The following is a 12437-nucleotide window of genomic DNA, read 5'->3' as shown; positions in this document are numbered from 1 at the left end:
CGCAGAACGACTGAGAACGGGAGACGTTTCAGACGCGCGCTCCACTTCACTTCAGCACCAGGCGCGAGTCAAGCGAGCGTGGAAACGGTACTGTGCTTGCAGCGCGTGCTCTTCAATTGCACGCACAAAGGCGCCGGCGCGCGCTGTAGCCTGTATCCTTTCATATCCAGGGCCGTATTTACGCATAGGCATTCTAGGCACGTACCTATGCTTGCTCGTCCAGGGTGGGCCCAAACACAATGAAGATATAGGCTATATAATATTTTTGTTATACTATGGGATATCTACAACAGTGTATCATTAATACTGGCCTTCAGTCATAAAAAGATGCCATTAAACAAATATTTAAAAATATACTGTCTTTATGTAATTTGTACATTAATTTGAAGATAGAATGTGAAATTATTGCATTATAAAAGTATATTTAAAAACTTTAAGTTAGTAGTTTGTTATACAAAAGCTAATATGCATATACTACTGCTAATATGTCTACATGGTACATATGTCATACATGTCAGGTTTTTATATATTTTATTTATTTGTTTGTTTCAATAAACCATTGATATAACAAAAAATATCACAATAAAGTACATTTTAAATATATTAAAATATAATATATAAAATGGAACATATTACTATATAATTTAAAATGTAATAATATTTCACAATGACCAAATAAATGAGTCTAAGTGAGGATGAGATACATAAAAAAACAACATTAAAAAAGTTACCATATGTGTAATATGTGTTATGTTTTATACAGAGTTGTAACGAATCAGTCCACTGAAGGCGAGCGTAGTGAAGAACCCAAGTGCAGTTTATTACACAAGGCAGAGAGACATGAGGCAAGGGAAGCATGACACTAACAGCAGGAATCAATTACAAAATAAAAGACATGGAAAACAGGAACATGAAACAAAACCCAAACACCAAACCCCACATTACAAGAGTATTCTTCTATTTCAATTTCAATACATAAACATATGTACACATAAAACAACTTTATCTGTATATAACTCAAACGATATTGATGAACAGCAGCTCTGCAATAAACTAAATGTTTTGCAACAACTGCAAAATGAATGAAATGTTACTGTAAATACTGTATTTCTGCTGTCAAACTAATTGAAAAGAAAGAAGGTTATGTTAGTGTAGCTGTTTTTGCTTTCTCGCAAAACTGGTTTCTATATGAGATTCTGTCCGAGGTCACCTACACAAGCACAGATAATTACACTACAGCATTTGTTTGTGTGTGCGTTTTGAGTCTCTTATGAATTTATTTTATGTTTTGTTGAATAAACTAGTGGTTCTTTTGCATCCTATTATCTTTCATGATTTATTTTATTTATTTATTGGACATTTTATATAATTAAGACTTCTTCAAAGCATGTTTTTTTCTTGCCGTAGGGAGGAAGGCGATGGTGTGTCTGTGTTGATGAGATGAGGTGATTTGTCTCTGAGTTCTTCAAAGATCTGCTGCTCCGTGTAGAAGCTATAGGCTGCCAGCCAAAGCAATCTCTCTCTGAGCGTAATCCACATCAGGATACTGAAATAATGCCGTCGCAGGTGGGCGGCGGACTTCATTAAGTTCTGAATATTGCAATTCTCTTCACATTATGATGTGTCCTACATATTTGAGTCCCCAAACCACACAAATGTGGCTTAATCCAATTTGAACATTAAAGCGATGGATTGGGTCTGTAAAATTCAGAATTAAGCCCACTTTGCTCGGCTGATTCGCATTACAGCGCAAACCAACAGACATTGTATTACAGCTCAATTGCTGTGCTCGTCTATTTATGTAAAGCACAGCGCCCACTCTATAATAAGTTTGAAATATGCTGCATTTCAGGGAATAGTCAGAATGTTCCAGAAAACCTCAAAAACTGAAAAATTATTTGGAAACAAACAACTTTATATGTTATTATTTGCAAAACTTGTGCTGGGCTTCACTAAATTGACTTTAAATGAGCTAAATTAATTGAAAACTCAATTCTTAATAGCAATCCCCCTACACCCCAATATAATATATGGATATATATTAAATATCCATGTATGAAATACATTGTCTTATTAAGTAAAACCAATATACATATCGTATATATATATATATATATATATATAGCTCATAAAAGTTTATGCATGTGTAATGCATTTTTTAACATATGTCATGCACATGTATATGAGCCATCCTAAAACCCATCAATTCATGTTGATATTATGTAAGTAAATATGAAAGATAGACATGTATTTGAAAACAAATATTACAAAAACATATATGAACATACACATTTATTCTAATTTGTTACATTGTTTATTTGAGATTAAGTTGTTATAGTATTTTCTTCTTTTTCTATTATTATTATTATTATTATTATTATTATTTGTAAATACATTCCAAGCGTTGGCAATATTGTATTGATTGCAATCATGCCAGTAAAGCACTTGTGTATATACATTTTGTGTATATACAAAAATTTACATTTTTCTTGTCCTTTCTTTGTCCTTACTGATGAGGTGATTTTAGGGGTCATTTGAGTTTTAAAGGGTCCGTCTCAGTGCCAATGAGAGCGAGAGGCTGAGTAACTGTAGCTGTCCACAGACTCACACTTACAAAGGTCAGACATCAGAGAGCCGTTCCTTATTCACACATCTTCATCAGGACACCTGCAGCTCAAAGTGTCTCAGCAGCCGCCACACACCCAAACCATCCCAACACCCTAATCTCTTAATCTCACTCCACGAGTCTGCTTTCATTGCATTAAAAAGCAGCCTTCTGACTCCAGCAAGAGGAAACTGTGTGCTGCCATAAATACACAGCATGAATGTTTATGTGAATATTCACTATGCAAATAAAAATATATTGCAATCACACATACACTTACATTTTTACATATACATTTAAAAATAAGGATGTTTAATCAACTTATAGCAAATGCATACTATAAATTAATAAATACTGTAGTGTTCTTTCTTTTTTGTATTTTGTATTTTGACAAATGTTGTATTTTCACAGGCAGTGAAGGAAGTTAATTTCAACGTCATAAAATATGCAATAATCAATACACCAACATATTTTATTGATATCCATTTGCTGTTTGACCATCTCCCTTGTTGTTTTCTTTCAGAAAATAATCATATTCATAAAATCAGTTCACGCTGTGATCAAGTTTTGCCACATATTTATTTCCACTGTAAGACCTCTTTGAAAATGAATAAAGCAAAGTAAAAAAAATAAATAAAAAATCATGCAAATCAAAAAATACGAATGCAATCAAGTGGAGCAAACTGTGCAATTATTTTATTAGCTTCAGCTATTATCTCCCAAAAAACAATCAATAAACTATACAACAATAATTACAAGGTCAAACTGCACTGCACTCACTATATTCAAAGAAAGAGTTCAAGGAAGGAAGAAGTGCAACTTCAACACCCCTAGGTGGGCTCCAAACACAAAAGCAGAGCTAATGGCCCAGAGCCACATCAACACCGAAGAGATTCAGCACACACAATCATTCATATGACAGAAAAAAAGATAAATCAATCAATACATATGAGCAATATCACTCGAGTACGAGAGCGATACCACAGTTAAACATACGTCACTTTTAGAATTCGTATCAAGGGCATGTGCTGCTTCAGTTAGGTTATTAGTGAGAAATAATGAGGTTATAAGAGAGAAACAATGCGGCAAGACGTGCATCCAAATGAGAGAGAGACCGCAAAGCTAGACGTTTCTTCTTATATTAACTAACGTACTCTACGATTAGCTCAGTGAATAAAAAAACATAGACCCGGCTAGAACAAGCGGATTGATACAAAATTGTGAAAGGGCGTTCCTGTAGTGATACCAGTACAATAGCTCATGGTTCTCAACCAATCAGATTTGAGAACCAGAACGAACTGTTGTATAAACATACATACATACATACTGTACTGCTGCTGCTACAGCCACATTACTTTGTGGAGACAAACAAACAAACAAACAAACAAACAAATAAATAAATAAATAAATAAAATGAAACCATGAACTAAAGTTAAAGCCAAACTAGACAGAATTTGTAGGAGGACTAGCCAAGGTAAAAAGGTTCACTAGGTGTCCCCAAACTGCTGAAGCACCGTCTGTTGCAGATGCCACGCTCTCTTTCAATACACTAAAGCACAGCAATAATACTGGAGTATGACTTTTGGCCAAACAGAGATTTTCTCCTCTCCAGATCAGTAGAGAAATGATACATTCACACTCCTTTCTGTGAGTGACTGGAGCATTCATAATGCAGCACTGCAAACTATGGTGGAGACTATACAAGTACAACATGCTTTTCAGTGTATTACGCAAGTACAAATCAATTGCTGTAAATAAGTGCATAACAAAAGTCAACATACATAAAATATATGATTAAATGTGTAAAAATGTTTTTTAAGTTGTTTTAAATTTGAATATACTACAAATATATTTTTATATATTAATAACTGAGGATCACAAGAATCAAAAACATTCAACAAGATTCATTTTCACTTAATCTTAAAATAGCTTCACTTATTTGGAATGAGTTTTCTAAGACAACAAACTTAACATTTACCATTAGATTACTAAAACAACAATGAACAATTAAGATGTGATTGCATTTGACTAACAAGTTGTAAGAACACACACACACACACACACACACACACACACACACACACACATATATATATATATATATATAGAGAGAGAGAGAGAGAGAGAGAGAGATGTTGTTTATATAGCAAACACTGACTTTTACCATGGTAACTTCAGCCTAAAATATGTTAACAAGCCAGGTAAGGATAGCTGACCACATTAATTCTCAAATATTAGCAGATTTTATCTTTCAAAAACAACACTGATATAACTACATATACATACTACATATACGTGTCGATGTATTTTATAAATATTGTAAATAAATGCATTTATTGTCTACTAATTACCAAAAATCGCAAATCGCAAGGGGTCCTGACCAAGCGTCAGTTGGGAGTGAGACATGTTGCCTCAAGACTGCCAGTGTGAATGTGTTACACCTGAGTGGGTGAGAAGGAGGTTATCAAATCAGCCTTTTTAAGCACTCCCAACAGATAAAGTCTGGCCCAGGCTAATTCATATTAAGGAACGGGCAACATGCCCTCTCCTGATGTGAAGAGTGCAAAGAGACTCAAGTGCTGAGCCACTTTAACCCAGAAGAGAGCCGCAATTTCAGAACACACATGAATATTTATTATTCCCCGACGTTCATGGCCAATTACCGCACAGCTTCCTCTCCTTCCTCCCTATGTTTGATTGACACGCTAACTAATCAATCTGGGTGCTATCAACTTTATAATTAAGCTTCATTGGGGGTTGAATGTGGCGTTATGAGTGGGTATGCGTGTGTGTGTGTTGATAGTAATTTACATTAATTCAGGCTAGCACATTTTAAGCACAGCCCTCCAAAACATATATAAATAAATAAAAAATAAAGAGGCATGACCTTAAAAGGAATATTGCAATAGTCTCACAAGAGTCAAACATGGGATAAACAAACATAATATACAATTTCAAAACATTTTCTTATTTCAAATGATGCCAAAAAATAAATAAATAAATAAACTAAGCAGTTTTCCTCCTAAAATAATGTCCAATTTATTTTAACCCATTTTGCTGAGGTTTGTAGTGAGGAAACACTCCGGCTCGGCCTAGCAAATGGTTTCTGTATTTTATGGTTGTCTCACCTCTTATGTGAAAGCCGGCATCATATGATCCAGTATTTCAGTGCTTGCTGAATGTTGTGATTGTCTAAATCTTGACAAATGTTCTCGTTCAGTGGAGGTTTCTCTTCCTTTATATATTGTAATGACTTCTTGTGTCCACTTGCTCCAAGCTCAGTTATTGAGAAATGCGGTGTCATGATTTATGATGATTGTTATCACTTAAAGCGCACTAAAGCAAACTTAATAAATGTATGTGTGTGTGTAGGAGGACAGCTTTAGTGCGGAGAAGCCTGCAACGCTCAGTGCATCAGCTCGCTGGCGATTGTGACAAATACATTAGCTGAAAGCAGCCAATGCATTGTTTTCTAATGAGGATTTGCTGATACAAAGGGACAATGTGTGTGTTTTACAATGTGATACCAATTATCCTTGGGCGAATACAAGAATGAAGGGTGAGAAGAAATTATGCATCTTTATGACGGGCGTAATTAGGTCATTCTACGTCCATCTTCTTGTCAGCCAACAGAACGAAATGTGGATAAAATAAATGCTTAATGTATTGGAGGAGTGGCTTGTTTTGATATATATAAAAAAAGCTTTCTAATGCTCTAATTAGCATTAGTGCCTTCAGAAGATGCTTAGCAACTCAACTCAAATTAATTCTTGACGTGCGTTAAAAATGTCTGCTTTGCTCAAAGCCCCATTTTAATTAAAATTTAGCATAAATACATCAGGTTACTGAGGATGTCGATGGATTTTCATTTTTTGGATCTGCTGCAGCTTTCTTATATCCCAAAGAAATGGCATGCACATTAATATTCAGTAACAAAATGTCCAATATTCTAGTTTATTGCACAAATGAATCTTATAATTCACATGCACAACACATTCCATTTGAACAAAGGAGACTTAAGCTCAGTTTTGAACTCTTGTTGTTGCTGGTTTGGTCTGTTTATTGACTTTCCAAATGATGACGAGGTTTTGAACAAACCTCCTAACTTTCAGTATCACCTTCAGATTCAAAATCCTGTATATCACTCAAAATTGCTTTACACGTTACATTCAATCAATCAATCAATCAACCAACCAACCAACCAACCAATCAATCAATCAACCAACCACATTTATTGTCCCTTTCATCTAGTATACCACTTCGATGATGATTATTTATTTAGAAAAAAAAATGAAAAAAAATGTTTGTGTAAAAAACTAAACAAATCCAAAAAACTGGGGTTATTGACACTGGTGTTTATTAGTTAAATAAAACTAGAACTAAAGTAAGCCCAGCAGGCAAAGGACATCAATATAACGTCAGGTTGACGTTGGACATGACGTCAGACAGACGTTGCATTTTTGTTGAGAATAAAAATCGAGTTGCCGTCAGTATTTGACGCCAATTTAACGTTGACTTAAAGCTGTATTTTGGTTACACAACCTAAAACATCGTCAGCTGAGATCGATATTGGACATCAAATTAACATGGACATGAACTGACATTGAATTTTGGTCACCCGATGTTGTGTAAGGATAAAAGAAACTCAGATACTTTGATCTCCTGAGAAACAGACAATAAACTGGCATCTTCAAGACACCCCACAGAGGGGTGGTGCAGGAAACGCCTCTCTCACATATGCATCAGGGGGGTCTAGAAGAACCGCTGATTAATACTTTGAGTGTTAATTAAGTTGTACGTAGCTATATTAACTGTCGGGGTCTAGACAAGGGGTTCTAGAAGAACCGCTGATTAATGTTTGAGTATTACATGGGTAACTGTGGGGGGCTAAACAGACCTACTATTTAAGGTATATTAAATAGTATTAGCCACAAACCTCTGAATAAGGTTCAGACTGGCGAGTTTTGTGATCGTGGAGCCCACGCATAGCGGCCGCCGTGAGGCATCCTAAATAACATAGAATCTTAATGAACGAGAAAATACAGAGTAAAGAGTTAACTAGAATTATCAAATGTCAGAATAATTAGAGACCGACAAACAACCAATTTGCCTTTCAACCTAAATTCGAGGTAATACTAAAATGGGGTCAGATTAGATAATAAAATGGAGTCAGATTTCAGTTAAACCTAAATTGAATAACTCTGCGCGCTGAAAAGACCGAACACGCAAGTGACCTTCATCCACCACTGGATACCTTCCTTGGGCCAAGTGTGTGGACCTTACAGTTGCAACCAAAATTTAACCAAATATCAACTTCTTATGACATTGTGTGCCTGCTGCGAGATGTCAATTGACTTTTATGATAACTAAAAAAAAAATCTATGTTGAAATTTTGAATTCATAACGACACATTTAATCGCATGAACACAGTCTAAATTTCATCTCGGCTAACAAGGAAATCATGGGGATTCAGACTAATTTTAGGACATTACTGCACATGTAAACAGACCCATCGAGTTGTGTACATTAAGGCACTGTAGAATGCAAATACAGCCAAACAGACGATTATTCAGACCTGAGGCTCACAGTTAAGGTCTAAATGATGAAGTTCTAGGCAGCAACATCTGGCTATAAATGCCTGAGCGTGTGCGCACGCAAGCGTCCAAACAACAAAGCCATCAATCAATCAACCAACCAGCACCCAAAGCGGGCCTATAAATAAATACGGAACTGGAGCGTTCTGTTGCACGAGCTGTTATGTATGCGGTGTGTGTGAGGGGTGGGGTTATGGAGAGATTAGGTAGATGACAGTTCTGGGCTAAAGATGCATTACCGCTTCGCTCCGAGCGTAATTAGGCCCTCTATGTTAAAACCCAACCACCTACTCCACGTCTCGCAACTTCCATCTCGCCCTTGTCCGCCTGTCACCCTCCGGCTAAACTCCTGAATCCTAATCTGCAATATTTTCCTCTCCAAAGGTAGATGTAGCCCACACTGAAATACAGAAGCGATGATCTGAAGAAAGAAGGCTGCAAATGAGATCAGTCACATCGATATCCTTTCCGTACGCCGCAAAGATATGCAGCCACACAACCAGGACGGACCAATCAGATTCGGAGCCGGAGCGCAGCTGGAGTCGCGTAAACGTTCGTTTAGTGCTGCTCACTTTTCCCCATACCTCCTTTCATCCACACAAAGTACATCTGAGTCTCGGCCTGACGCTTGGAAGTCGCCGAGCCCAGATTATATTTTCTTCAAAGCGGGATCCGAGAAAGTGGCAAAAATAAAACACGCCGTTTGCCCTCCAGGACTTTGGTTCTTCAGAGACTCGTAAATCTAAGGTGTTTTGTCTGTGAGGATAAAGACAGTCGAATGCACTGAGTTGGTTTCTTTCATTTTTTTAAGCCACTGGCTATGCCTCTCTCATGTCCGCCCCTCCTCGCGGGTTATCGGAGGATCAAACGTAGCACGCGTCGAGTCTCGCTGTCAAACACGATGTCTCGGAAAGGAGCAAGAGGACAGATGGCTGTTAAGAGATGTCTCGTGCATAAGCAGGGCACCTCTTCGCCCTTTTTTCTTGTTTTCAAAGCACACGCTATCTTTGAGCTCTGAATGTTTCTCCGCTGTCCGACGCGGCGTCTCCATCCGTTTGACCTTTTCGCTCGGCAAGGCCGTTGACAGATTTTCCAGTCACTGAGGGTTTTAGTGTGGTTATCAGATCAGTTGACTTCCGTATCTTTTTTAGCTTTCTGTCTCTGTAGCTGTTGCCTGTGTGCGTCAGAGTTAGTTTGAACTATGGTAGTCTAAAGATTCACTGATTGTTGTTGAGGCATTAACTCAATGCAGTTGAAGCTTGAAGGTTAAGTGGGTCATTTATTGATGTTAAAATATCTTCTTCTATTCCAGTTCAGTGTGGACATACAACTACAGTAGATTTAAGTCGTTTTGAAGGTTTATTCATGCATATATGTAACAAGGTTACTTACAGACTGACCTTATAAGTTTGGGGCAGGGCTATGCTCTTTTTACCACTGACAGATGAGTTCAGGAAAGAAGAAGAAGGAGGAAAAAAAAAACCTTATTGACCTTAATAATTTATCACTTAAATTTATCTTAATCATAAGCTTATTTCCAGTAAAAATATAAAATATTTTAACATCGTTAAAACATAATAAATTGACTTATAAAGGATTAAATTTACTTACACCAATAGTATTCTTTATGCATATACCTCACATATTTATAATTGCGAAGATCTGCAAGTGGGGAAAAAAAAGTTAATAACTGAAACATTTTGAAGGCTGTTTAGATATTTAGATTTTTTTTTTACTTTTTCTCTATTTTTTTTATCCTATTTTTTTAGATAAAATTTTAATTAATTTGGTTAATTAATTACACTGGAGAGAAAAAAAAAACTCATTCAACTTAATAATTTATAATTTTAATTGATCTTAATCATTAGGCTACTTTCCAGCAAAACTATCTGAACACACACACACACACAAAAAAAAACATAATAAATGAAATGTATTATAAATAATGAACTTTATTTTCCTTTCCCCAAATGACATTTTTTTATTCTTTTTTAAAGCATATACCTCATAAAATATTTTTACATTTATAATATTAAACATCTGCTAGTTGGGAAAGACAAATGTAATATATTTATATTTAAATTTAAAATGTGTTCTCTTGAAATTAGGGAATAAAGAAAAATTTTAAAGGCTATTTAGACATTAATAATAATAATAATAATAATAATAATCATAATAATAGCTATTATTATTATTATTATTATATTATCTATACATGATAATAGATACCAATAGTATTCTTTATGCATATACCTCACATATTTATAATTGCGAAGATCTGCAAGTGGGGAAAAAAAAGTTAATAACTGAAACATTTTGAAGGCTGTTTAGATATTTAGATTTTTTTTTTACTTTTTCTCTATTTTTTTTATCCTATTTTTTTAGATAAAATTTTAATTAATTTGGTTAATTAATTACACTGGAGAGAAAAAAAAAACTCATTCAACTTAATAATTTATAATTTTAATTGATCTTAATCATTAGGCTACTTTCCAGCAAAACTATCTGAACACACACACACACACAAAAAAAAACATAATAAATGAAATGTATTATAAATAATGAACTTTATTTTCCTTTCCCCAAATGACATTTTTTTATTCTTTTTTAAAGCATATACCTCATAAAATATTTTTACATTTATAATATTAAACATCTGCTAGTTGGGAAAGACAAATGTAATATATTTATATTTAAATTTAAAATGTGTTCTCTTGAAATTAGGGGATAAAGAAAAATGTTAAAGGCTATTTAGACATTAATAATAATAATAATAATAATAATAATCATAATAATAGCTATTATTATTATTATTATTATATTATCTATACATGATAGATAGATAGATAGATAGATAGATGATAGATAGATAGATAGATAGTCTCTGCAAAGTCGTACATATGTAACAAATCTATCAACAAATCGTATTTTTATCCTACTTTTTAATTTGCATTTACATTAAATGCTATTATGTATTTTTATTATTATTATAAGATGAAGCAGTGTCGCACTGAAAGAGCTGTGCTTTGTCAAATGCAAATATGCTTCTTCAAAGTTGAGGGTAAGGTTTAAAATCTATGCATATCGACTAATTAGAAACATTCCACTGTGAGAGGGTGATAGAGGTGAATGCATATTCGGCATATTCAAATCAAAAGTTTTTTTTTTTTTCAGTACAGCCTACTTCATATTCGGCAGCTCTAAGAATAACAGAAGTGTTTTGATAATTAATGCAGTAAGGGTTAGGGGTCGATCCTGACACTTACAGCCAAGCTCTCCTCCAAAACAAAATATCTCCTGCACCTTCTGTTTTATTGTCTGCCGTTCCGGGTGCAGTGTGTGGCAGTGATTGTCAGCTAACCTTTTGAAAATCCCTCTCCTTCTATTTACCATGCTGAGTCTTCACCCTCTCCCACAAACACCCTCATTGGGATTCGGGGCACAGACCAATTGCTCACTAGGTCCCATATGAAATGAGATTTAACTGAAAAAACAAAGAAGCAGAATACTTACTAAGACTCTGCATAAATCATACAAATATAGAGGGAGTATAAAAACAAGGCATAATTAGTTCACTTCAGATTTTTTAAGGAACATTTTGCATGATACGTCCATTGTCCTCGTCATGGCAGCTTCCCTGAAGGTCTTGGCAGCAGTGTGCTCATCCTCTTTGTGCACTTAATGTCATGGTGGCGTCAGAGGAGCCATAATCATCACAACAACAATGATGCTCAAATGTGTCGCTGGGCTGAATGTGTGAATAACAGCAGTTCTGCTATCTGGGACTTTAGAAGCCGCACACACATGTGCCTAACCTGTAAGATTAACGAGTTTTGCATTGTCTCGTAATTACTCATGCAAAACTGTGGCAGGATGTTGCTATGTTTCTGCTAATGTGTTCTGAGTGGTTTTTAGAGCATAGCTATGTAGTTGCCAGGGTGTTCTGGGTGGTTGCTTATTAGCCCAAGTAAAAAGTGCCTATCCAAAGACTATATGTTGGTCCCAATATGGGATATGGGTTGGGTCCCTCCTTCAATGTAAGTGTATAGCATGCATTTATTTATTTATTTATTTATTTATTTATTTATTTATTTGTTTATTTATTTATTTATTTATTTATTTATTTATTTATTTATTTATTTATTTATTTATTTATTTATTTATTTATTTATTTATTTGTTTGTTTGTTTGTTTGTTTGTTAATTTACATTCATTTATATTATTGTTAAAAAAAAAAT

Source organism: Sinocyclocheilus rhinocerous, unplaced genomic scaffold (assembly GCF_001515625.1).
Source record: "Sinocyclocheilus rhinocerous isolate Xijiao unplaced genomic scaffold, SAMN03320098_v1.1 scaffold656, whole genome shotgun sequence".
In the NCBI taxonomy this organism is placed as follows: domain Eukaryota; kingdom Metazoa; phylum Chordata; class Actinopteri; order Cypriniformes; family Cyprinidae; genus Sinocyclocheilus; species Sinocyclocheilus rhinocerous.
This window is presented reverse-complemented; position numbering follows the sequence as displayed.